This window comes from Gopherus evgoodei, chromosome 2, assembly GCF_007399415.2.
Source record: "Gopherus evgoodei ecotype Sinaloan lineage chromosome 2, rGopEvg1_v1.p, whole genome shotgun sequence".
Taxonomy (NCBI): domain Eukaryota; kingdom Metazoa; phylum Chordata; order Testudines; family Testudinidae; genus Gopherus; species Gopherus evgoodei.
The window spans coordinates 69,199,672-69,227,318 of NC_044323.1; the positions used below are offsets into that span (position 1 = coordinate 69,199,672).

At 40.4% G+C, this 27,647-nt stretch overlaps 1 long non-coding RNA gene across 1 annotated transcript; it reads left to right on the top strand.

Moving 5' to 3' along the window:
- The first annotated feature begins 660 nt into the window (after window positions 1-660).
- On the top strand, window positions 661-27,647 carry LOC115645806. Its single transcript, XR_003998827.1, has 6 exons — window positions 661-727; window positions 8,722-8,906; window positions 17,297-17,362; window positions 18,568-18,671; window positions 21,928-22,009; window positions 27,454-27,647. It is a non-coding gene; the product is annotated as an uncharacterized LOC115645806 (long non-coding RNA).

Here is a 27,647-nt window from a genome sequence, read left to right on the forward strand (position 1 = left end):
TTCACGAACGGCCAGATTCTTCCCCCCCTTGTTCATGTTGAATGGTACCTTCCCCCATGAGAAGCCCTGTTAGTGTCAGTAGGACTACACATGGAGTAGAATATCACTCACTGCAGGCGTAGCAGAGCCTGGCACTAAATTAATATTGTTTTTCTTCTCTATCTCCATTTCTTTGGGAGCTGGATCAGGATTTGACACTCAGGTCTAGATTGTTCAGTGTTCCAAATTTCCTTCTCTAGAGTTTGAGCAGAATACATTCAAGGATTGCCTTCATTAAACAGAGTGTGTGTGGGGGAAGGGAGTGAAGGGAGGGAGGAATCAATTTTAAAGTGGAAGATGACAGCCAACTTTAATATTCTTCCCTTATCTTAATTTCCTCTTGGTTTCCTTGATTAGGAGAAAATAGTTTGAAATATAGAAAGCCCTCATAAACTTAATTTTACCAGTTTTAAAAGATCACAGTTAAGGTGACACAAACTGTGGCAAAGAACTGCTAATTATGTCAGATTATAGCTTTTATAACACTGAACATGATCTCATTTTGGATTAAGTAAAGTTCAGATTGCAGCTGGGAGTCTAGTTGAAAACCTATATTTAAATTGCCTTTGAACTTCTGATTGCTAGGGGAGATTAAAAATAGGAACTCACCCCTCACCATCACCACCACTGTATTTGTGGCACAGGGAAGTTTTAGAACCAGTGGATGACATACAGTAAACAGCAACCTGTAAGTATCAATTTTTGTGCCATTCTGAAGTAGGGATGGTTGAATCTTAAGAAATTTGGAGTTCAGATTTGGATAAGCACCCCAACCTTTGGATGTATATCTGGAACTTATTCAAAACCCTCCTGTCTGCAAAATAGACCTAGATATCTTGTAAGAACAGGCTTTCTTATAAGATTTCTGGTATTTCGATTTCTTTCCCCTAAACAGGTTGATTCTTTCCCGCTTATTACAAGCCTATAGTCACTGGGCACAATTATAAAATTGTTATTCAGTCCTTATTCAGAACTGATATTGGACTAAATTCTATTCTGTAGTACGCTCATACAGCCCAAGGGAATTCAGGCATTTTAATGATATTATGGAGAGCAAAATCCAGCCTGTTGTTTTCAAATGAAATCCCTCTACTGTTAGTGTGAACTTTGCCTGTATAAGGAATGAATGAGAACTTTAGTATAGCATCTCAACGCAGCATTGGGGGAGTATAAGAAGAATAGAGACAGTCTACATAACTGCTCATTTAGAGATAGAGGCAGTAATTATTTTCCTATTTGTGTGGCTTCTACTGGTTTTATAAAGACTATTGTTTTTTTTTAATAAACCCATCAACTTTGTTGGATATTTCAGATGTTTACATGAGAGCTCTGATGTTATCTTCGATTGGCTCCCCATTCACCCCAACAGATCTTCTATTTTAAAATTATTTTTCTTTTCCAGTCAGAAGTATGTTTTCAGTGTGAGTATCCTGGGATCAATATTTTGCAGGTAGAAAAAATTAAACCCACTTTCATTTTGCAGATTTTCTTGTTAGGAGAAAATCAATCTAATCAATAATGGCAAAGTTTTAGAAAATGCCCTGCTATTATGATATCTACCTATCAGTTTGCTTTCAGATCACTTATTAACATTGTTTCTCAGCATGCAAACAATTAAAGTAAATTCTTTGACACTTGATTCCTAATAAAATTGAAATTATTTTTATTTTCCATTAACTTTCAAGTGGAAACCTCAGCACTGGTGTTTTACAGCCATTAACCTTTACAGTTGCAGTTTGTTTATGCTAAGCAATAGGTTTTGTTTTCTCAGCATCTCCTGTCAAATCTCCCCTTATTCTTTTGATAGGAAAAGCAAAGTAAAAGGCTTTGGCAGGGGCCCAGGGTAATTCAACCTTGCCACTCTGTGCCATTGGCAGAGGTGCTAGAGGAGATTGGGTGATATGCTCGTTCTTACTAGCAGTGAAGACTTTTTACAAGGTCTTTCTACAGAGAAGATGAACAGTCTTTCCTCTACATCCTTCCCTCATGGCTGACTTCATCACTCGTATGGGAGTGATAGGCTTCCAGCCATAAATTTTGCAGCAAATGTCAATTATTTTGAATAATTCTAAGAAGATTTTGTTTAATCCTTTCTACTCTGTCCCAAGTAATATTTTTGTAGCACAAACATATGCTGTCTCAGTAAAAAAGAAGCCACATTTAGACTGAGTTATGGTGGAGTGAGTTGATTCATTATGTTTGTTACTGAGTTCTTCATGGAGAAGACAACGAGCAAGAAACTGTATTTCCTTTCCAAGCCATTTCCACTTCATAGCAGCTTATATCTCTGCTTAGCAGTCAGTCCTGGTTTGGGGGGTAAAGGTGTAATGAGTGCTTTGGGTATATGGATTTCTGCAGCTGCTTAAAATGGAATTAAAACAATCGTGAGCTAACCTCAGATTTAAGCCTTTTGAAAATCCAAGACAGGTTGCTTTAATCTTCACAAAATCCTCTTCCATTTAAAAAAAAAATCCAAATTTGCTTTCTTCTCCTGCCAACGATACAGTCATTGTAGTGAAGCAAAAACATGAAGTTGATTTTCTAAAAAACGTACACTGCCACTTTTGAAAATCTGCACAGCACTAAAAATCAGACACCTGGAGTTTGTGGTGTGCATTGTAGAATTAACACGGCATTCTCTACTAAAGGCAGTGATACTTTGATAGTTTTTCAGGTCCTTGTGTTGAAAGAGAATTGACATACCCTCATTGGACATTTGTATTTGGCTAACCCGCAGTCAGAGGATGGCTAATTAATTTTTATGCTTGTGGGTAAAATTATTATTACAGTATTAAGTCATTGTACCCATCATGTCACCTAAAAGGTCAAAACAGAGTACAAATACTGACATTTTTAGAATTTTGCCTATAAGGGTGAACAGTCAAAAGGTTTTTTGCCCTTGGACATCCCAGGTTGTGTTGTGTGTTGTTAGTTACTGTTTACTTTTGTTTAATGCAGTTCCTTTAATTAAGCCAGTCTACCTTCTCACTAAACAATGTGTTTTACCTTATCCCTGCCAAACTCAGAGTCATTTATTTTGTGCCCCAGCCAGGTGTGTATGTTTCATTCTTGGGTCAAGACACCAATTATCGGATGCCCACATGGTTGTAATAGCTGGAGAGCTTACAGCACTTGCAGTCAGGGTTTGTGTTGTGGTCATTACAGCTACCAACCAGGGTATCTGCGCACCACTGCTCTGAAGGGATCAAGCTCATGCCTATCTAAGGCAAGGAGGGTGGTTCTGTTACAATAATCTGTTACCTGATTTGGGGTTTCATCTGAGAAAGTTCACACAGTTTTACTGTTAATGTACTTTGTTTTTTATTCATTAAGAAATAAAAGCACAAAGATAGTGTGTGTTGGGGCAGGGGCGGGGTGGGAGGGGGGAGTTCCCTCAAACTTTTTTGCAGATTTTTTTTTTATTCCCAATCTGCCATGTAAACTGCACGCTTGCAGAAAATAATGTCTTAAGTGGATGTTGACCAATGTCAACATAAGCAGCAAAGAATCCTGTGGCACCTTATAGACTAACAGACGTTTTGGAGCATGAGCTTTCGTGGGTGAATACCCACTTCCTCAGATGCATGTAGTGGAAATTTCCAGGGGCAGGTATATATATGCTAGCAAGCAAGCTAGAGATAACGAGGTCAGTTCAATCAGGGAGGATGAGGCCCTGTTCTAGCAGTTGAGGTGTGAAAACCAAGAGAGGAGAAACTGGTTCACAATGTCAACATGTTGTTTATGTCAGGTCATATTTCTATGCAGAAATCAAACATTGGTTTGTGGAAGCATTCAGATTTGCCGATAGGTGAAATGATCCAGTGGCCATCTATGGGAGCTTATCTAGCATCTCACAAATAGAATGGAAGCAGCTGCCTTCCCATGGAACGCTACTGAACAGAGAACTGTCAGATGTAATAATTCATAATTTCTTTTAAAGACCAGCAAAGAAAGAGAGAATGTTATGCAATGGAAAATTCCCTTTCTCTTCCCCAAAGCCCCCACACTATGCAAGAACTGGATGTATTGTTACTTGCTGAAATACAAGTTTTACTTTCCTGTTGTTAAGCAAATACATGTACAGATGTCCTAATGACATACCACCTAGGCCTTTTTAAATAAAGTTGCTAGACAGCAAAAAGTTGAAGGGTAATGAATGTGCAAAATCAAGTTGATAACTAATCCTCTAAACTGTTTTCAGCTCTGATTTTAGTAGTTATCCCATCCGTATTTGGTTATTTTTACTTGCTCACTCATTTTTATACTGATTTTGTTAATTTCTGAAATTCCAAATTGCTGTTACTCTTTCAAAATGTTGTTGTAATTTCTTCTTCTCTATTTGTTTGGAGCCAGGCCTGGTTCGCTAGGGGTTACCACAGGACTAAGCTGAGGCTTGAGCTTGCCTATCATTTCTGACCCATCTCTGGATATTGCTGAACTGTGCTGGGTTTATGTTGCTACCACTGGACTATGCTAAATTCCTATTGACTACTGCTGCAGAATTGGGTGCATGTGTATTCTGACTTACCAACTTTCTGGACATTTTGGCTTTTCCATATGTGTATCTTTCCATTCTTGTCTCAGGAATGCTTCAGTTAAAAATATTTAATGGAAAAGTTAGGATCTCCATTCCCTCCTTTATGAAGATTCTGACTCCAGAAGGAACATGTTCTTATTCTTGTGCTGAGTTGGGCCTTACTGCTCAAGTAGTATCCTTGAAATCTATTACTTACTGCAGATTCATAGATTTTAAGGCCAGGACAGACCATTAAGATCACTTAGTCTGACCTGCAGAACACAGGCCCAGAATTTCAAATATTCTTGCATCAAAAAACCATAGCTTCTAGCTGAGATAGATCTTACCTTTAATCAAAGCTGGGTGTCTTTCTGAAAGATATCAGAATGTAGCCCAAAGAAAGCATCAAAGAATCCTGTGGCACCTTATAGACTAACAGACGTTTTGGAGCATGAGCTTTCGTGGGTGAATACCCAGTTCCTCAGATGCATGTTTCCATTACATGCATCTGAGGAAGTGGGTATTCACCCATGAAAGCTCATGCTCCAAAACGTCTGTTAGTCTATAAGGTGCCACAGGATTCTTTGCTGCTTTTACAGATCCAGACTAACACGGCTACCCTCTGATACAAAGAAAGCATGACTCCCTTTCAGAAATCTGATAAGTTATTGGCAAATATTAGATCATTGGAACCAGGGCCGGCTCTAGCAATTTCGCTGCCCCAAGCATGGCGGCACGCCATGGGGGGGTTCTCTGCCGCTCTCCGGTCCCGCGGCTCCTGTGGACCTCCCGCAGGCGTCCCTGGGGAGAGTCCACTGGTCCTGCAACTCTGGTGGACCTGCCGCAGGCGTGCCTGCGGATGCTCCACCGGAGCCGCGGGACCAGCGAACCCTCCACAGGGACGCCTGCGGCAGGTCCACCGGAGCCACCTGCCGCCCTCCCGGCAACCGGCAGAACGCCCCCTGTGGCATGCCACCCCAAGCACGCGCTTGGCACGCTGTGGCCTGGAGCCGGCCCTGATTGGAACCAACCCTGCTCTCACTGGAGTCAATAACAAAAATTCCAGCTCAGTGGAACAGTCAGTGTTGGGCCCATTATTTCCAAGATTAAGTTCTGGAGAAAATAAAAATCCAAATCCAGACTCACTTGTCCATTAATGATACATGTACACTATGAGCTAGCTGTGTGATTCCCATGCTTGTATACATGTAGTCTCACTCATCGAGCTAGCAAGAATATAAATAGCAGTGTAGCCATGGTAGCACAGGTAGCAGCAGTGGACACATGGCTTAGCCAGGTCAAGTATGTAACCCCCAGATTCAGGCAGGTTTGTATTAAGCATGACTTAGCCATCCTCCACCACCATGATCTATGCCACCACAGCTACACTGCTATTTATCCTCGCACTACTTTGAGAGCTAGTACAAGTATGTGTACATGGGAAAGAGAATCACACCTCTAGCTTACAGTGTGGACATAGCGTAAGTGTTGAAACTATACCAGAATACAATGTGGAATTGCTGGTGTTGTCATATTGAGCTATGATGGCATGATTTTACATTGTTGTATTTGCAGAACTTGTAAACAGCTTGGGTTTTTGAACTGAGATTTGTTATCATGTCCCTCTGTAGACTGCTTTAATAGAAAAGTCCTATAGAACTTAATAGGTCTGAAACCAATAGGACTCTATGGAAATGACTCTAAAATATGTAGAATATAATAAAGAATGCAGTTTCTAGTCATAGAATTCTATAGGATGGTTCAACAAATCTATAAAAAGATGGTTAATTTCTTTTACATTCCATAGGGCTTTTTCCATAAGGGATAGTTTAGCTGCTGCTTCTAAGTTGTCTCCTTCTGTCATTTTGCATTAGTGATAGTTCCTACTGAGAGTTTGTCTAGCATCTCTCAGGGCTCTACTCTATCTTCTAGTGTCAATCTAGACATTGTTGTTCTAATTGCCAGAAATGTCTCAACTTGGTATCTGAAAATCAGATCAAACTCTTCATGCATTTTCACTAGCCACTATCATCAATAAAGATTCCAAAAGGAGAATTTGACTGGCAATTTTGCTGACGATTCATAAGGCAGAAAAGAATACCAACCCTTTTCCAGCACTACTACTAATTGTGTATAATTTGGAAAAGTGGCAATGATTACAAATTTATATCTAGTCCTTCATGCCCCCAGCAAAAGAATGAAGAGGACACTCAGATATGATGTGCTCCATAGTTGTGCCTGGTGACCATAATCGCATACAGGTATTTGCCTCATTTTCCATTTAAAGAGGGTTTGTCTGCATCTCTCAGGAGATGATCTGATGCAATTCAATCTGCACCAATTTTTCCAACATACATCAAAACCCAATGGTTCCTTGGCAGAGCCAACAATAAGCTGTTTGTTTTGAGCAGCTGAAATGCTCCATGTAGCTCTCCATTGAGCCTCAGTGTCGAAGCTGGGAGTAAGGGTCTTGATGTGGTTCCATAAATTATTGCAGGATTTTAATCTCATCTTTGGCAGGTGTCAAGGCTAATTCCCCACTCTGGCACTTCGAGTGCAGAAGGCGGGGGCCTGCATGGATTCTAAAAATTAATACTGGTCACTGCAGGCTTGTATTAAACTCCCAAGGTTACAGCTTCTCTTTGACCTTGGATTGGCAGATGCTGCCGCCACTCAAGTGCAGAACTCCTTTGAGACCCCAGGAAGGCGCACTTGGGAATTCCTCCCTGTGGGGTACCCTCAAGCCCTTTCACCCCCACCCCTCCCTCCGGGGAATGGCTGAGAAAGAAAACAAAAGGAAATCAGCTGTTACCACCAGCTAATTTAACAATATGTGCACAAACCTCTTAATACACAAAAATCCAATCCTGTTCTCAAAAAAAGTACATTTTATTAATAAAAAGAAAGAAAATACATCTGGGAACTCAGGTTATTGCTAGTTTTTAAAAGAGCACCTGCAAGGATTAAGCACCAAGAATAGCTTTCTTGAGGTCCAGCTTAAGGGTTACAAGCAAAACAAAAGCACCTGGGGTTAGCAAAGAGGAGTCCACAAGCCATAAAGAAATAAAAAGAGATAAACCTAATCTGTCTTTCTAGACATCTCCTGATCTACTTACATGTCTGGGGGTTCAAATGAATAGTTTCCAGGTATGATACCGAGGATTTTTCATACCTAGCCCATAGCTTGCTACAGCATAGCTGTTGCCCCATCTGCCTCTCCCTGTAACTTAGAGGCAGCCACTCGTGAACAGTGATAAAAAGCTTTATTAAATTATAAAAAGCACATATTTTCTTGAGGTAAAGAATGCATTTTGTGTTTTCCAGAATAATATATGTCGAAGCTCATAAGCATGAGACAAATAACCTTTTATGAGCAGGTATTTTTATTCTGAGTCTTAATAGCCTATATCATTTTAAATGGACATATTCTGTTTGACAGTTGCAATTTTAAGTAAGCACATCTAAAACAGTCATGGCCAATTGCTAAATGTTTCCATTTCAAGCAGTGTTGTTACTGTGCAATATGCCATTTGAAGCAGTTAGTGTTTTGCAAGCAAATGTGATCGAGTATCAATAAGAAAAATTCTGTGAAAAATTCTGTGAAGCAAATGTTTGTATTGTTTTAATTATAAAGACTGTCATGCCAGCATTTTCCCTTTGTTTTGTGAACAGTTGACAAAGAAGCTATTGGAGACTATGGCAATGGTCATGGAAATATTGGTGATAGCAATATGTACTTCCAAAAAGTTAGAACATCTAGATCCTAGCTCTTTAGCTGTCAATACAAGCTGGAGCCTATTCTTAACACATATGGGAAGGGTTGGTTTAAAAAAAACCTAGCATTCATTTGTTAAGCATTTGTGCCATGAGTATACATACATATAACAGTGGGAAATGTCACGATCAGAATTGAAGGTTTAAGCCTTTCAGTTAAACACAAACAACAACAACAACAACAATGTAACTCAGCTAGTAGAAAGAACATACATGCATGCGCCCGTGTGTGCACACACACACACATGGACTCTTGTCTCTACTAGTTTGTAACCAGTTACTTAAAAGTTTTTTTTTGTCCTGCACAATATGGTTAACACATATTTAGTAATTGTGGTAGGTAATGACATGTCACTCTCATGCTTACTACATGGTGATCTTTCTGTAACCAGGTTGCTTCAAAGATGTGCACCTATGTCACTGTGATGGTTGATTGTCCTTCCTCCCTGAGTTACTAGGACATCTCAGCATTGCCCAATGAGCTGCTGATACTGCTCAGTGTGAATGTCCTCTAGGCATTGTCCCCGGCTGACTGGCTGTCCAGAATGCACTGATACAGAAGCAGTTAAGCAGAATGGTAAGCGTGGATGCAGAAACACAGCTGACAAATAGTTCTGTTGTGAAAGCAGCTACTTTGTGGATGAAACACAATTGAGTTTGTTGTATCCAGATCAGCAAAGGGTGCCATGATCTGGTCATGAGAATGTCCATACTGGGTCAGACCAATTTAATCTAGCCCAGTATCCTGTCTAGCGACAGTGACAAATGCCAGGTGTTTCAGAAGGAATGAACAGAATAAGCAATCATTGAGTGATCCAACCTCTTTTGTCCATTCCCAGCTTCATTGGCTTGCATCCTTGACCATGTTGGCCAATTCCATTGATGGACGTATCCTCTACAGCTTATCTAATTCTTTTTTGAACATCATTGTAGTTTTGGCTTTCACAACATACCCTGGCAACAAGTTCCACAGGTTGACTGTAAGTTGTATGAAGAAGTACTTTCTTTTGTTTGTTTTAAACCCACTGCCTATTTTTTTCATTGGGTGATCCCTGGTTCTTGTGTCATGTGAAGGAGTAAATAACACTTACTTTTTCCACACCATTCATGATTTTATAGACCTCTATCATATTATATAGACCTCTTTTAGTTGTCTCTTTCCCAAGCTTACTGGTCCCAGTCTCTTTTAAGCTTTCCTCATATGGAAGCTGTTTCATACCCTTAATCATTTTTTGCCCTTCTCTGTACCTTTTCCAATTCTAATATATCTTTTTTTGGGATGGGGCCCCCAGAACTACATACACTGTTGAAGGTAAGGGTGTACCATGGATTTATATTGGCATTGTGATATTTTCTGCCTTATTATCTACACCTTTCCTAACGGTTCCTAACATTCTGTTAGCTTTTTTGACTGCTGCTGCACACTGCGCGGATGTTTTCAGAACAGGGGCTGCTAACAGGGAGTTTTGCAAGGGAGTTCTCCAGGTGAAGGAGGAGCAAATACAGCATCTGTGGGGTAAGTGACTGTCTGTAGTGTGTGTTTGTTTGTGTTTGGGGGTTTCTTGCTGTGTACTGAGCTTGTGTTTGTCAGTCTGTTTGTTTGTTTGTTTGTTTGAAGGACCGTGTGCTGTGGCTGGCAGTTGGAGGCCGTGAGCTTCAAAGGAAGGTTTGAAAGCTCGAAGCCTCTGGTAATTGGCTGAGCTTTAATCAGTGGGCGGGGCATTCACTGAGGCCAGGGCTTTATAAAGCCATGCACAAGCGACCAGGGACCTTTGTGAACAGGGGCTGCTAACAGGGAGTTTAGCCAGGGAGTTTGGGAAGGTAGCGGGAAGGGAGTGGGGATCCCTTGTCGGTCCTATCTGTTCTCCTGTAGTCCCCTTAAAACCTATAATCCAAACCATATTTCAAAACCTCTTTCTTTAAACCACCCTTCCATTAACTAGGAGACATGCAGGCAGAAGCTCAGCAGCAGAGTGGGGGCTATCCAGTTTATTGCGCTGAGTGTAGCATGTATGATTACCTGCCCTGTGGGCGGGTGGCGTATGTGTACGTTCGATGCAAGGAGCTCCTGGCCCTCAGAGACCATGTACGGACTTTGGAGGCCAGGGTGGCAGAACTGGAGGAGCTAAGAGAGGCAGAGAGGTATGTTGATGAGGCTTTCCAGGACACTGTAGAATTGTCCCACCTCTGCTCAGACAGCCCCTGCACTGTTGAGGAGGAAGAAAGGCCCAGGGAAGCAGAGCAGTCAATGGGAGCAGAGGGAAACCTTCCCATAGTTGGGACCCTCCTTCCAGATGGTGCTGGGGTTGCCTCTCGCACTGAGGTTACCTCTCCAGTGGAAGGAACTCCAGTTTCTAGGAAAAGGCAGGTGTTAGTAATGGGAGATTCGATCATTAGAAACGTAGATAGCTGGGTTTGTGATGACTGGGAAAACTGTATGGTGACTTGCCTACCTGGTGTGAAGGTTGCGGATCTCTCAAGGCATCTAGACAGACTTATGTGTAGTTCTGGGGAGGAGCTGGTGGTCGTGGTACATGTAGGTACCAATGACATAAGGAAGGGTAGGAGAGATGTCCTGGAAGCCAAATTTAGGCTGCTAGGGAAGAGACTGAAATCCAGGACCTCTATGGTGGCATTCTCAGAAATGCTCCCAGTTCTGCGCGCAGGGCCAGGTAGGCAGGCAGAGCTTCAGAGTCTAAACACGTGGATGAGACAATGGTGTGGAGAGGAGGGGTTTACGTTCATTAGGAACTGGGGAAACTTCTGGGATGGGGGGAGCCTATACAGGAGAGATGGGCTCCACCTAAACCAAAGTGGAACCAGACTGCTGGCACTAAACATTAAAAAGGTTGCAGAGCAGTTTTTAAACTAGGAGTTGGGGGAAAGTCGACTGCTGCAGAGGAGCATGTGGATCGGACACAGACTTCTCTTAAGGGAGTGTCTGATGATAGAGAATCTCCAGGTTATAGTCAGGAGCAGAGGACGGAAGAGAATAATGTAAGGGCCAGATCAGATGATAAACAGTCACATAAAAAAGAATCTGGCACATCAGAAAAGGGCAGACAAATAAACAGGGACAAGTTTTTAAAGTGCCTGTACACAAATGCTAGAAGTCTAAATAATAAGATGGGTGAACTAGAGTGCCTTGTGATAAAGAAGGATATTGATATAATAGGCATCACAGAAACCTGGTGGACTGAGAGCTATTAATGGGACACAATCATTCCGGAGTGCAAAATATATCGGAAGGACAGAACAGGTCATGCAGGGGGAGGAGTGGCACTATATGTGAACGAAAATGTAGATCCAAATGAAGTAAAAATCTTAAGTATCAGAGGGGTAGCCGTGTTAGTCTGGATCTGTAAAAGCAGCAAAGAATCCTGTGACACCTTGTAGACTAACAAACGTCTGTTAGTCTATAAGGTGCCACAGGATTCTTTGCTGCTTTTAAAAATCTTAAGCGAATCCACATGTTCCATAGAATCTCTATGGATAGAAATTTCATGCTCCAATAAAAAGATAACATTAGGGATCTATTATCGACCACCTGACCCAAACAGTAATAGTGATGATGAAATGCTAAGGGAAATTAGAGAGGCTATCAAAATTAAGAATCCAGTAATAGTGAGGGATTTCAATTATACACATATTGACGGGGAACATTTCACTTCAGGATGAAATGGAGAGATAAATTTTCTCGATACTTTAAATGACTGCTTCATGGAGCAGCTGGTACGGGAACCCACAAGGGGAGAGGCAACTCTAGATTTAATCCTGAGTGGAGCGCAGGAGCTGGTCTAAGAGGTAACTAAACAGGACTGCGTGGAAATAGTGACCATAATACAATAGCATTCAACATCCCTGTGTTGGGAAGAACACCTCAACAGCCCAACACTGTGGCATTTAATTTCAAAAGGGGGAACTATACAAAAATAAGGGGGTTAGTTAAACAAAAGTTCAAAGGTACAGTGACTAAAGTGAAATCCCTGCAAGTTGCATGGGCCCTTTTTAAAGACACCATAATAGAGGCCCAACTTCAATGTATACCCCAAATTAAGAAACATAGTAAAAGAACTAAAAAAGAGCCACCGTGGCTTAACAATCCATGTAAAAGAAGCAGTGAGAGATAAAATGACTTCCTTTAAAAAGTGGAAGTCAAATCCTAGTGATACAAATAGAAAGGAGCACAAACACTGCCAGCCTAAGTGCAAGAGTGTAATAAGAAAAGCCAAAGAGGAGTTTGAAGAACGGCTAGCCAAAAACTCCAAAGGTAATAATAAAATGTTTTTTAAGTACATCAGAAGCAGGAAGCATGCTAAACAACCAGTGAGGCCCCTTGATGATTGAAATATAAAAGGAGCGCTTAAAGACGATAAAGTCATTGCGGAGAAACTAAATGGATTCCTTGCTTCAGTCTTCACAGCTGAGGATGTTAAGGAGATTCCCAAACCTGAGCTGGCTTTTGTAGGTGACAAATCTGAGGAACTGTAACAGATTGAAGTGTCACTAGAGGAGGTTTTTGAATTAGTTGATAAACTCAACATTAACAAGTCACCAGAACCAGATGGCATTCACCCAAGAGTTCTGAAAGAACTCAAATGTGCAGTTGCAGAACTGTTAAGTAAGGTTTGTAACCTGTCCTTTAAATCAGCTTCGGTACCCAATGACTGGAAGTTAGCTAATGTAACACCAATATTTAAAAAGAGCTCTAGAGGTGATCCCAGCAATTACAGACCGGTAAGTCTAATGTCGGTACTGGGCAAATTAGTCAAAACAATGATTAAAAATAAAATTGTCAGACACATAGAAAAACATAAACTGTTGAGCAATAGTCAACATGGTTTCTGTAAAGGGAAATCGTGTCTTACTAATCTATTAGAGTTCTTTGAAGGGGTAAACACACATGTGGACAAGGGAGATCTAGTGGACATAGTGTGCTTAGATTTCCAGAAAGCCTTTGAGAAGGTCCCTCACCAAAGGCTCTTACGTAAATTAAGCTGTCATGGGATAAAAGGGAAGGTCCTTTCATGGATTGAGAACAGGTTAAAAGACAGGGAACAAAGGGTAGGAATTAATGGTAAATTCTCAGAATGGAGAGGGGTAACTAGTGGTGTTCCCCAAGGATCAGTCCTAGGACTAATCCTATTCAATTTATTCATAAATGATCTGGAGAAAGGGCAGGTGGCAAAGTTTGCAGATGATACTAAACTACTCAAAATAGTTAAGACCAAAGCAGATTGTGAAGAACTTCAAAAAGATCTCACAAAACTAAGTGATTGGGCAACAAAAAGGCAAATGAAATTTAATGTGGATAAATGTAAAGTAATGCACATTGGAAAAAATAACCCCAACTATAAATACAAGATGATGGGGGCTAATTTAGCTACAACGAGTCAGGAAAAAGACCTTGGAGTCATCGTGGATAGTTCTCTGAAGATGTCCATGCAGTGTGCAGAGGCAGTCAAAAAAGCAAACAGGATGTTAGGAATCATTAAAAAGGGGATAGAGAATAAGACTGAGAATATATTATTGCCCTTATATAAGTCCATGATACAGCCACATCTCGAATACTGTGTATAGATGTGATCTCCTCACCTCAAAAAAGATATTCTAGCACTAGAAAAGGTTCAGAAAAGGGCATCTAAAATGATTAGGGGTTTGGAAAGTGTCCCATATGAGGAAAGATTAAAGAGACTAGGACTCTTCAGCTTGGAAAAGAGGAGACCAAGGGGGGTTATGATAGAGGTGTATAAAATCATGAGTGATGTTGAGAAAGTGGATAAGGAAAAGTTATTTACTTATTCCCGTAATGCAAGAACTAGGGATCACCAAATGAAATTAATAGGCAGCAGGTTTAAAACAAATAAAAGGAAGTTCTTCTTCATGCAGCGCACAGTCAACTTGTGGAACTCCTTACTGAGGAAGTTGTGAAGGCTAGGACTATAACAATGTTTAAAAGGGAACTGGATAAATTCACGGTGGCTAAGTCCATAAATGGCTATTAGCCAGGATGGGTAAAGAATGGTGTCCCTAGCCTCTGTTCGTCAGAGGATGGAGATGGATGGCAGGAGAGAGATCACTTGATCATTGTCTGTTAAGTTCATTCCTTCTGGGGCACCTGGCATTGGCCACTATCGGTAGACAGATACTGGGCTAGATGGACCTTTGGTCTGACCCGGTACGGCCGTTCTTATGTTCTTATGTTCTTATGTTAACTATCCACAGCAACTTCAAGATCTCTTCTTGAATGGTAACAACTAATTTAGATCCCATCATTCTGTATGTATGGTTGGGATTATGTTTTCCAGTGTACATTACTTTGCATTTATCAACATTGATTTCTCTGCCATTTTGTTGCCTAGTCACCCAGTTTTGTGAGATCCCTTTGTAACTCTTTGCAGTCTGCTTTGGACTTAAATATTTTAAGTAATTTTGTCTGCAAATTTTGACAACTCGCTGTTTACCCCTTTTTCCAGTTGATTTACAGTTGTATTCATAGTGTAGAAGGGGTCGTAGCATACTCAGTGCCTCACAGCATAATTTGATTACATGATGGAAAATGCATGGCACATGATAATTCACTAGTTAAATATTAATTATGAGAAGAGAACAATCATACCATTCTAGTATCATTCCAGAGGAATTTTTTATACTGGGGTTCTCAACCTGGGGCTCATGGACAGTGTCAAAGGTCACTACCACAGTATCCTTCTCATAATGCTAAATGGGAGAGGGGTCCCAGCTGGATCCAGATTAGAGGGAAGGCAGATGCTGAGTGTGGGGAGAGGATACTATGGAAAAGTGAGTCTCATTGTGGAAAATTATTGTTCTCTGCCAAGCAATGTAGTTTAAAGGATTAAAATTTCTTTCTTTGGTACTTAAATGCCCCCTTCCATCATCATAGTAGCTGAGCACCTCACAACTTTTATATATTTACTCACCCAACACCCCTGTGAGTAGAAAAGACTATTGCTCCCATTTTACAGATAGGAAACTAAGGCCAAAGAGACTAAGTGTCTTACCCAGTGTCATAAACAGATAAGAAAAGTTAATAGCACAGAAGTGCTTCATATCTCTTTTGCCTGGAAAGGGTTAACAAGAACAGTGAGCCTGGCTGTCACGTGACCAGAGGACCAATCAGGGGACAGGATACTTTCAAATCTTGAGGGAGGGAAGTTTTTGTGCTGTGCTGTTAGTTTTGGTTGTTGTTCACTCTAGGGGCTCAGAGGGACCAGACGTTCAACCAGGTTTCTCTCCAATCTCTCCAATACAGGCTCTTATAAGTTCAAAATAGTGAGTACTAGATAGATAAAGCGAGTTAGGCTTATGTTTGTTTTCTTTATTTGCAAATGTGCATTTAGCTGAAAGGAGTTCAAATTGGTATTTTGCTGAAAAGATTTTAATTTGTACTTGTATACCTAGGCTGGGAGGGTATTCCCAGTGTCTATAGCTAAAAAACCCTGAACCTATTCCATCTTAAATTTACAAGATAATTTTCACTGTTTTTTCTCTCTTTAATTAAAAGTTTCTTGTTTAAGAACCTGATTGTTGTTTTTATTCTGGTGAGACCCCAGGGGATTCACCAGGGAATTGGTAGGGAGAAAGGAGGGAAGAGGGAGAGAGAGGCTGATTTCTCTCTGTGCCAGGATTACTTTCTCTCAGGAAGAGTCTGGGAGGGGGAAAGAGGAGGGAGGAAGGTGAATTGTCCTCTCTGTTTCAAGATTCAAGGAGTTTGAATCACACAGTGATCTTCCAGGGTAACCCAGGGAGGGGAAGCCTGGGAGAGGAAACAGTGAAGGAAAGGGTTTACTTTCCTTGTGTTAAGATCCAGAGGGTCTGGGTCTTGGGGGTCCCCGGGGCAGGTTTTGGGGGGACCAGAGTGTACCAGGCACTGGAATTCCTGGTTGATGGCAGCGCTACAGGTTCTAAGCTGGTGATTGAGCTTAGAGGTATTCATGCTGTAACCCCATCTTTTGGAGGCTAAGGTTCAGAGTGGGGAATTATACCATGACACCCAGGATGACACAAGAAATCTGTGGCAGAACAGGAACTTGAACCCAGGTGTCCCCAGTCCCCAAATAGTTCCCTAACAACTGGACCATCCTCTTTCAGAAAAACAGTGGAAGGGAATCAGTGACATGCAAGACCCTTCAGCAGAGCCCTTCCACTAGAGATGCACTCCTTTTGCCTCACGTGCACCCATCTCATACCTTAAGAACTTCACATACAATAAGAAGACAACATTCAACACAAACAGTTGAGATCCACAATATGTTCATAATAATTATTATTAATATTGCAACAGTGCTCAAAAAAGATGCAACCTGTTGAAAAGAAAACATTTGGGAAGACCCAAGACCTGCTCTGTGCAGCTTATTTTGCTAATATCTGCAATTTAGATATTTATTAAGCAGCCAGTTGCTGATTAAAAGCAACTCCCTTTAAAAACTGGTTTTGCTAACACTGATGAGAAAAACTGGGCACTATGCTCTGCTGTATCGATAACTACTCATTTACTGAAAGACACAGAGGACAGTATGGAGACCATTCAGAGTACAGGATTAGGAAGCCCCTCGAGTTCATTGCAGTGGAAAGAATTGGATATGATACAAATTACTATTCTGATTTGGTAGCCTTTATTACCCATATTGCATAGGTGAGTGTGACTAAACAAGGTGCAAGGCAATGGACTCTCACACCCTCAGTTTCTCATATTAGGCATACAGAATTTCAGACATACAGAATTAGACAACACCTTTGAAAATGTGGGCCTTTGTGTGTGAATACATCCATTGGGTCAGGTCTGGAGAAGGGAAAGAAACACCAAGAGGGAGAAATGGCATGTATATGTGAGCAATGCAGTAGTATCAAGAAGACTGCCACACCACATACCATGTATGTAATCTGTTGAACTAGATGAAGAAGGTGATAGCTAAATCACTGACCAGATACTCTCTTTTTCCCAAGGTTTGGCCTCAAATGATGAGACCAATGTGGCACATGGAAATACAACCTAGGTGGAGCTACCATAAGGTGAGTAAATAACTAGTTGGAAAACCATTCCCAGAGACTAGTTATCAATGGTTCACAGTCAATCTGGAAAGGCATATTGAGTGAGGTCCCGTATGGATCAGTTCTGGATCCAGTTCTGTTCAATATCCTCATCAGTGATTTAGATAATGGCATAGAGAGTACACTTGTAAAGTTTGTGGACGATACCAAGCTGGGAGAGGTAACTGCTTTGGAGGATAGGATTAAAATTCAAAATGATCTGGACAAACTGGAGAAATGATCTGAAGTAAATAGGATGAAATTCAATGAGGACAAATGCAAAGTACTCCACTTAGGAAGGAACAATCAATTGCACACCTACAAAATGAGAAATGACTGCCTAGGAAGGAGTACTGCAAAAAGGGATTGGGGGTTATAGTGGATCGCAAACTAAATATGAGTGAACAATGTAATGCTTTTGCAAAAAAAGCAAGTATCATTTTGGGATGTATTAGCAGGAGTACTCTAAGCAAGACACAAGGAGTAATTCTTCCAAGTAGCAGTTACTTGACACACTATGTTCTCCTAGCATGGCTTGGCAGGTGATCAGAACATTGTAGAGAGATTAATGGAAATTATATTTAACTCTCTGTCTCACAAATCCAGCTTTAACTGTGAGGACTTGAAATGCCAATTTGTACAATCTGAACCTTTTACAATTTAAAACAGAATTCGCTATTTTACCTAGTTTGTTATTCAAATTGTACACATTACTATAGATGGATCCAGCCTCCAAATCAATATATGCCCTTTTAAGCCCTGTTATCATGAATTTGTTTATTGGTTGCATAAAAAGGAGTTCCTCTAAGATTGGCATTAGTACCTATTTTACTCACAGAAGAGTAGTATGTTTGTCTTCATATTAATTGGGGTGTCAACCCAGTTATCCGAGATCAGAAGATACCTTCCTAGTTTAATCGTAAAGTTAAATAAGAAAGGTTTATGGAAGATGTCATTATGATACATAACCTGCATAGAATCCAGTAATTTCATTTTAATCAGTTGCACATTGTTGATAACATTGAATTATAACTTTACTTGTTTTTCAAGGACATTATGACCTTGTATAGTTGTAGCAAATGAATCAAATTCTGGATCTGTATGCTAAACTCTTTTCAGAACAGCTTCTTTCTTTCTTTCTTTCTTTCTTTCTTTCTTTCTTTCTTTCTTTCTTTGTGATATTTTAGAGAAGAAAGAATCATCCAGCAAATGAGTCCTTGGTGATTGTACACTGATCCTTCAGCTTGGATAAATATTGGTGAAAGTGAAGAAGACGTGCAGTGTTCTGGAGGTGGTAAAAATAACTATATGCCTAGCTCTTTTTGTGTTTTCTTTATATCTACAATCCAATATATATTTCAGGAAGAGGAATATCACTTTGACAATTTAATATGAAGACCTAATTCGTTTTGGATAATTTAAAAGCAAAATTGAAGAATAACATTTACTAAGAGATAATTTACACAGCAAGATTTATTTTGCTTTACACTATATGTTTTTATTAGAATTTCAAAATTGAAAACTAAGATATATTGCCTTTCTCCATGTGTATAATAGCATCTCAGAGTATATTTATTTTTAGTGTGCTGGAGTTGCTGAGACTTTTGAGGATTTTTACTATAAAAGCATGTTTAATATTCCCTTTGATAAATATAAAGGAAAGGAGAACAAACAGTTTGTTGTAGGAACATATATAATCATATGGTTCAGTTCCAAGAAACAAATGAATGTTGACTTTCAAGCAGTAAAGATGTTATAGATTTTAACACAACATATCTAAAAATTCAGTGAAACAGTGCATCGTGTATTAAAAAAACCAGACAACCCTTCTCCCCTACCTAAATTTTGGTCTAAATTTCCAAAAGAAACTAATGATTTTGGGTTCCTCAATCTTTGGGTTCTCAATTTGGGGCACATCAAAGAGACCTGATTTTCCAAGGTCAGCACTTTCTGAATATCAAGCTTTTGTAATGGATCTCATTCTGACCCCCTCCCCCAAAAATGGAGACACCCAAAATCACTATTCACTTCTAGAAATGTAGATCATAATACCAGTAGAGCTATGCTGATTTACATGACTGAAGATCTAGCCTTAAATGTACATGAAACCCTGAACCTCAGTTGCATTGCATTACAAACCTGACCTACTTATTCTTGTGTACTTTTTTCTGTAGCCTTTGACTGAAAATTTTACTAACATTACTACAAAACAGTAAAAGTGAAGCACAGAAGTTCTGAGTGTACTGACAGGTTTACAATCCATGTGGTGACTTCAGTGATGTACTAGTTTTCACTTAGGGCAAGATCATCCCCACCCATGGAGAAACCTGTGGGAGAGAACATAAAACTCATGTTCATTTTGTTCATCTGAATTATTCAGAAAATGCATGTCTGTGGGTGAATGCGGTAAAGCTGTACATGCAAACTTGCACCAATTTGAATTCAGTGATTGTGAGCAATGGGTGTAATTTACATGCTGATAGGGTGCCTTGGGAAGAGCAGTAGTGAGAAAAACAGTAAAGTTTGTTTGCAGTATTGTAGCCATGTTGGTCCCAGGATATTAGAGAGACAAGGTGGGTGAGGTAATATCTTTTAATGAACCAACTTCTGCTGGTGAAAGAGACAAGCTTTGAAACTACACAGAGCTCTTCTTCAGGTCTCAAGAAGAGCTCTGCATAGCTTGAAAGCTTGTCTCTTTCACCAGCAGAAGTTGATCCAGTAAAAGACATTACCTCACCCACTTTATTTCTCTAACAGGACGGTCTAAATTAGAATAAATTATAGTGTATAGTGTTTAAGATAGATGCTCATTCTCTCTCCCTCAGTATGTTTATTTCCAGGCAGAAATGATGCTAAGATGCAGTTAAAGCAGAGTGTGAATATCAGTAATTTAGGGTGAATTAATTACAAGGATATTGTTTTTATCCCAGAACCAAGCATTATAAACCCAACAAATTCATAGTTAAGGTTAAATGTAAAAGAAATTAAAAAATGACAAGGTATGGTAATGTACAGTTAGGATGCCCATAACAACTTTAACTCATTCCTGTAGTGACACCCTGAGAAAACCACACGATTAGACATTTTTATGTTTGTGGTCATAATTTAGATTAAACTGATTAAAGTCACATTAGATTTTTTTAGCTGCTTCCATTGAATCAGTACAGAGCAGAATTGCCTTCATTTAAAATGGCTGCCATTATCTATAATTCTCAATGGGACTGATACCCCAGAGGTTCTCAGTTAATGTGCCATCTTTCAAAATGATCACCATCTCCCATTGTTTCCAATAGCCATCTTTGTTAACAGTCATCTAAGTTAAGAGCATCCTGTGGCCTCAGCCTCACTGAGAACAATTGGAGATAGATGATATTCTCAAAATGGTGATTTAATGGTTCCGTTGAGAACAATTGAAAATGGCAGCCATTTTTAAAAAGGGCAGTTCTATATGCAGTTCTCTGTAGTAGACCATTTTTCATTAGCTTCTGCTGAAGAAGAAACTCAGTTATGAAGAATTATGGGAAAAGAAACACCAAAGAATGAATACATTTACTCATCTCACGGGGAAGCTAAACCTTCCTATGAGGATCCTGAAACATGCCTGCAGGAGTGCGAACCTTTGCCATTGCTTGGGGGAGGTGTAAGATCCTCTTCTGGGACAGAAACTTGGTGTTACCCTCCTCTTCCTCACCTACTTGTATATTTTTAGCATCACAGCTCATGCCAGTGTCCAGCTCTCACTATGAGGAGGTGGTGGTAGGACTTTTTATCTTTACACTTAGAGGCTTTCCTCAATAAGGGGCTCCTACTAGATCTTGGCCAGGTCCCCTGGGAGGTGATTGGAGTACTCAGATCTGGGAATCATGCATGTTCTGCTTGGCTTTCATCTCAGCTTCCCTCAACATTCACTCCACTGGATGTCCAATGGGGCACCAAAACCTCCCTTGGCCATCTGAACCTGGCAGCTAATTGGAAGACAGAGACTCATTTGGTGGCTCTCAGGAGAGTCATAGCTACCCTGCACATGAATGCAGGATGAGGCAGCCCAGCAGCACTGGTGGAAAGCCCCTTTGCTGACTCAGAAGTCTAAAAATTCCAAATCTGAAAACTCAACTTTAACTCTGACCCTTGGCATGTGCCTTAAAAATAGTCTCATTTTATCTCAATTTAAATTATTTGGCAAATAATGCAACCTATAATTTCATACCAAGTAGAATTGTACATAGACCTCCTACACAATAACTCTCATGCACACTCAGCAATATCTCAGTGCTTTAAAGGCTACCCTTGCACTCCTTCCTCAGTTTCTCTGACAGCCTTTAAAGGACTGATGGCCAAGTTAGCTTATAGCCATGAAAATAGCAGTGAGAGTTGGCCCAACTCACTGTTCTACACAGTTCTAATCCTATTTCTGACCAACCTGGTTGTCTGAAACATTACTGTATCAAAGTCCCAAGAAAGATATTTTTCTCAGAGTGGACAGACTGACTTATGTTTCATAAGATTTCCTTCTTCTTGATGAAATGCTGTATCTGCTTTCTGCATAGATTGCATCCATGGGTTGTGATCATGGAGCTGCTAATTTTGCTGTCTCTGCAGATACCTGTGCCTTTGGTGATGTCACAGATGGTATTTCTTAATTTCTCTGCATGCAGTTGGTTGTCCATAGTGTATGCAGCTATGCTTTGCCACATGCTGTGCAGGAGTTGTGTCCTCCAATCAATCAGCTCTCTGTCTCCCTCATTTTATTTAGTTTCTTTTTATTTTAAACTGAATGTAGATTTTATTAAACGTTACAGACAGAAGTCCTGTTAATCCACAAAATAGGTACAGAAATGGCCAGTAGCAAAGCAAGCATGTTTCAATCTTGTTTCAATATGTTTCGGTCTTGACCTGGAGGAGGCATTTGATAAGTAAGAGGTTTCTCATTTTCCATACCAACGTTTATTTCAGAGATGGCTAACAAGAGTATCAATTAGTACGAATTGTGATGATGATTATTTGATATTATACTTGTCTGCTAGAAATTAGTTTAATACCAGCAACTCATTTCACTTAGGCCAGCAGATTTTGGCCACTTCTAACATCTGTATGCTGTGTAGTTCTAGCAATGTCAGTCCAAGGATATTAGAGAGCCAAGCTGGGTGAGGTAATTTCTTTTATCGGACCAACATCTGTTGGTGAGAAAAACAAGCTTTTGAGCCACACAGAGCTTTTCTTTGAGTCTGGGAAATATACTCTCAGCATCACAGCAAAATACAAGGTGGATCAGACACATCATCAGACTCATCCATTTCATCATCACCCGTAACAATCTTACACTGAACAACAAACACTTTGTCTGAACTATGAGAACAGCCATAGGTACTAGGATGACTCCCCAGTATGCCAAGCTCTTCATGATCAACTTTGAAGAAGAATTTCTGGACAAATGCACCATAAGACCAATGACATACCTGAGATACATCAATGATATTTTCATCCTCTGGACAAATGGCTTAAAGTCCCTCATAGACTACCATCACAACTTCAACAACCACCACTCATCCATTAAAAACTCTCTGGAACACTGCCACACAAGCATCAACTTCCTGGACACCACAATCAGCTTTAGTAATGGAACCCTATACAAGAAACCCACAGATCACCATACTTAACTTCATAGATCCAGTAACCACCCCAAACACACCAAGAAATCTGTTATCTACAGCTAGGCACTCAAATGCCCAAGAATGTGCTCCAAGGAGAAAGTCTATGATATGCACTTGAACACACTTAACACCACTTTCACCAAACAAGGATACTCTACCAAGGAAGTAGATTGCATCATGTAATGGTCCACCCAAATACCCCAAGAGAACCTGGTTCAATACAGAAATAAAACCCCCTCTGACAGGGTCACCTATCACCCCACACTGGAACCCATATGGGATATCATCAAACAAGTACAACCCATACTCAGTGATGACCCCATCCTGAAAGAAATTTTTCTTGAACCCCACTTCTGGCCTTCAAGCAACCTCCCATCATCAGAAGCAAGGTCCTCACAGATGAGGACACACCAACTCAAAATGGCACCAGACCCTGCCAGAACAACTGATACAAAACCTGCAGACATATCTCCGCTGCTGCAATGATTAACACCCCCCACAATACACCCTTTCAACATCTATGGATCCTACACATACCTATCACAACATGTGGTGTATCTCATCCAGGGGACTGAATGCCCCAGTAACAACTATGTGGATGAAACTAGGCAATCACAACACTCTTGAATGAATTCATACAGGAAAATGGTAAAAGACAAAAACATTCTATTACCTCTGGGTGAACACTTTTCACAAAGCAGTTACTCAATAGCTGACCTATCAGTCCTAATACTCAAAGGAAACCTGCACAACACTTCCAAAAGACGAGCCTGGGAGCTTAAATTATTACTCTGCTAGACACTGAAAATCATGGACTAAACAGAAACACTGTATTTATGGATTATTACAATGATCTGTAACACAGTAACCCCCTCTTTCTTCCTATGACTGCAGAGATTGTATCGGACCACTCTACCATGAATGGTCCCTTACAATATGTGCTAACTACTTATGCTGAACAATCTGTTCCACCTTGCATTTAGCAGTGATGCTGAGAGTACTTTTCCCAGACCTGACGAGGAGCTCTGTGTGGCTTGAAAGTTTGTCTCTCTCAGCAACAGAAGTTGGTCCAATAAAAGGTATTATTTTACCGAACTTGTCTCACTACTAACTGTCTCACTGTCAAACAGATGACCTATAATTGCAAGGTTGCATAGTCATTCCCTGAACAATCCAATACTCTGTGCTTATGTAGTTAATTTAAAAAAGAGAGTTGAATTGGGAATGAAGTCAAATGGAAATTTTTTGTATGGTCTGTGTATTGAATGTATTTGTAAAGATGGGTGGTAGCATCAACTGAACAATGTGTTTAGTGAAGAAGCCTGAATTCCTGGAAGCTGTTTCTCTAACTCATATGTAAACTGCAATAAAAGAGAGCTCTTTTTTGACACTCATTATATTAGTCATCTGGAATACATCATACAGTGTCTGTTACATTTTAAGAGAGTCTTCTTCAAGTCCTCCCTCTTCAGTTGTTCAGGATCTTGTCAGAAGCAATTATCTATTTCTTGTCAGGATCTCCAGTCTCTGTGGCAGCGAGGCATCCCTGTGCATAAAGCCACATCTCAGGGATGATGATGATAAATGATTCTCTTTCTTTGTTCTTGAAGTGGGACATTACTTTTCAGAAGCTGAAAGAAACTTAAAGCTGGAGTTTAGCCTGCTCTCATGTTGCTGCAGCCATAGCAGTCCACTGTACATGTGACTCCTGTCTCTCACTAACTTCATTACATACCTGAAAGGAATGTGCTCCAGGAGATAGATGGAGTTGGGCAGTGAGACTCTTGTTTTCTTTCCAGAACTGCCATTCACTTACTGTTTAACTTCAAGTAAGTCATTTAAATGTCTTTGTTCCACTTTACTCATCTTAATAATGGGTCAGATCCTCAGCTGGTGTAAATCTTACTCACTTTTCTGGGCTACTGCTGTTCCTGGTCTAGCGTTCACTGTAGGACCAACTGACTAGGGCTGGGGAGTGGGTGGAACTGTGGCTCAGGTCCCCTGCTCCACACACTAGCCAGAACAGCTGAACTAGTAAAGGGGAGGAAGTAAGCTGTGCCAGGTACTGGGCTGGCACAGCTTATTTGTCTCACCCAGAGCCAGGTGGAAGCAAGGACTGAATTGTATCTGTTTGAGTCCCTGGTTTGGAGGAGGGCAGCTACAAGCTGCCTCTTCTTTAGGGTTCATGATAATTCCACTGTCAAGGCCATTAAGTTCTTATGTTTGCTCTTTCAGGGTGACTGGATCGTTTAGGAAATGGAGGCAGGCAGCCTTTCACTACTAGGTTATCAATTTAAATCTGGCCCAAGTGACCAAGGGTTTGTAACATCTAATGACTGGTATCTCTGGTTAGCTCCTAGTGGACAAGCAGCCGCATCTATACTTAGCACTAACTGCTGGCAGTTTCAGAAGAGAGCCCATGGTATGAGTGGCTTTGGAGAGTAAAATACCGTGTTCCTTTCCTAGAGATGGTCCCTTCAGGTTGGTTTATGAAAGCAATTGCCTACGTAACAGCTGGTCTGTTGATGCAAAGGGGACTTCACTTTTCAGGGCTCTCAAGCCTTTGAATTCACAAGCATTGAATTGATTTTAAAAAATGATGCAATGCTTACCTGCCATTAAAAATAATATTAAATCCAGAATTAGCTCTAATTTCTTTCAACTGTGTATTAGCTCAGTTTATTAATGAATAGGGACAAACATAGTTAAAAGCACCGAGACCAAAAATAAATCTCATACTGTTTTCCATAATGAACAGAATTAATCACAGATTTTAATTTGAATGCCCCATGATAGTATTTAGATAATCAAACTCTTCTAACAAACTCAGTGATAAAATGCTTAGATGGAAAAACACAAAAGAACAACTAGGCAAAAGTAGAGGTCCTCTTTGGGTGAGAATCTACCAAAGCTTGTTCCTTCTGTGGTTTACATACAACACAATCTGCTTGGTCCTCCTCTTCCTCCTTCTTCAGAGCATCTGTAGGAGAAATACAGATTATGAGGGTTCTACAGTAAACTCTCAATCTGACAAAGGAAAGCAAGGCATGATACAGGCCTGTATTTACTGTCAGCCTTTGTCTGAGAGTTAGAAGTCATGCCGTGCATCCTTGAAGGAGAATTGCAGGGAAAATTCAGGTGAAAATGATTTATATACACCCACAAACTAGTGTAAGTGTAGAAATGGTAAAACGATGAGCAACAAGAGTATACATAGCAGAGCTGCCAGAACTGGAATTGTGTCCTTCCCCCCTTGAACACAAAGCAGGGAAAGTTCCATAATCCATCACTTTTCAGACAAGATAGTCTCATCGTAAGCCATAGTTGTCAAAAGGGGCCAATAATGTTAGGTGCCTAACTTGAAGACAACCTAGGGCTCTGATTTTCCCCCAGAGGTGCTGAATACCACAACTCTAGTGGAAGACAACACTAGCTCTGGGTGCTCAGCACCTTTGGAAATCTAGCTTTATCAAGGACATTCAAAAACTGAGGCACGTGAAATTAGCTGTTGTGAATATTTTGGCCACAGTCAGGATAGCTCAGTGGGGTGAGTATTGGCCTGCTAAACCCAGGGTTGTAAGTTTAAGTCTTGAGGGGGGCCAGTGGGGGATTGGCCCTGCTTTGAGCAGGGGTTGGACTTAGAAGACCTCCTGAGGTCCTTGCTAACCCTGATATTCTATGGTAATGCTGGCAGAGCAGGTGCCAGCTCATGCAAAGGTCCCCAAGTCTCAAATGAATACTGACAAATACATAGCTGGAATCAGTCTGACTCACCTGTGTGTTAATATTGTTAAAATAGATATTAGAATTATTACAATGTGTTTAGAATTTATTCTTTATTGAATGCTTGTGAATTGCTGCATGCATTAATCTCACAACATCTGTATCCCATTTTACAAGGCAAATCACTAGACAGGAAAGAGACATTAATTAGTGTGAAGGGCTGATCTTCAACAGAAGGTGTTATGCCCTTTGCAAAAGGAAAGATCCATTAATACCAGATAAAATATTGTGGGATGTTGCAACTGGAATTTTCCCACATATTGTCAACAAGAGTAAAAGAGACTTTTGTTGTCCTGCTCTTCTTCCTATGAAGATGAGTCATGCAAACGGACTCCTCCCATCAGCTGAGTTTGCAGCTCAGAGTGCATGGCAGGAGGAGGATAAAGGACCCAAATAAAAGGAAATAGGTATCTCTATGCTGCTTTGATTCTGGGATGCAAAGTGTTTCTACACATAAGCAAGAGCTACCCAACTGCTTAAGCTGCTTAACCTAAAGGACATACAGAGCTTTCTGATTATAGAAGCTTCTATTACCTTTTGAAACTTTAGATTGTAATTTATTTGTGAATATGTTTCCCTGCTTTAATCTTGTAAATAACTCTCTAATTTCTTTTTCCTGTTTAATAAATCTTTATATAGTTCATTGAAGGATTGGATACAAGCATTATCTTTTGTGTGAGATCTAAGGTGCAATTGACCTGGATTAAGTGACTGGTCCTTCTGGACTGGGAGTAACATGAATATTCCTATGATCCTTCGTGTCAGGGACCATCTGTCACAAAGATGTGCTCACCTGGGTGGCGAGATAGATTGGAGTACCCAAGGGGACTGTG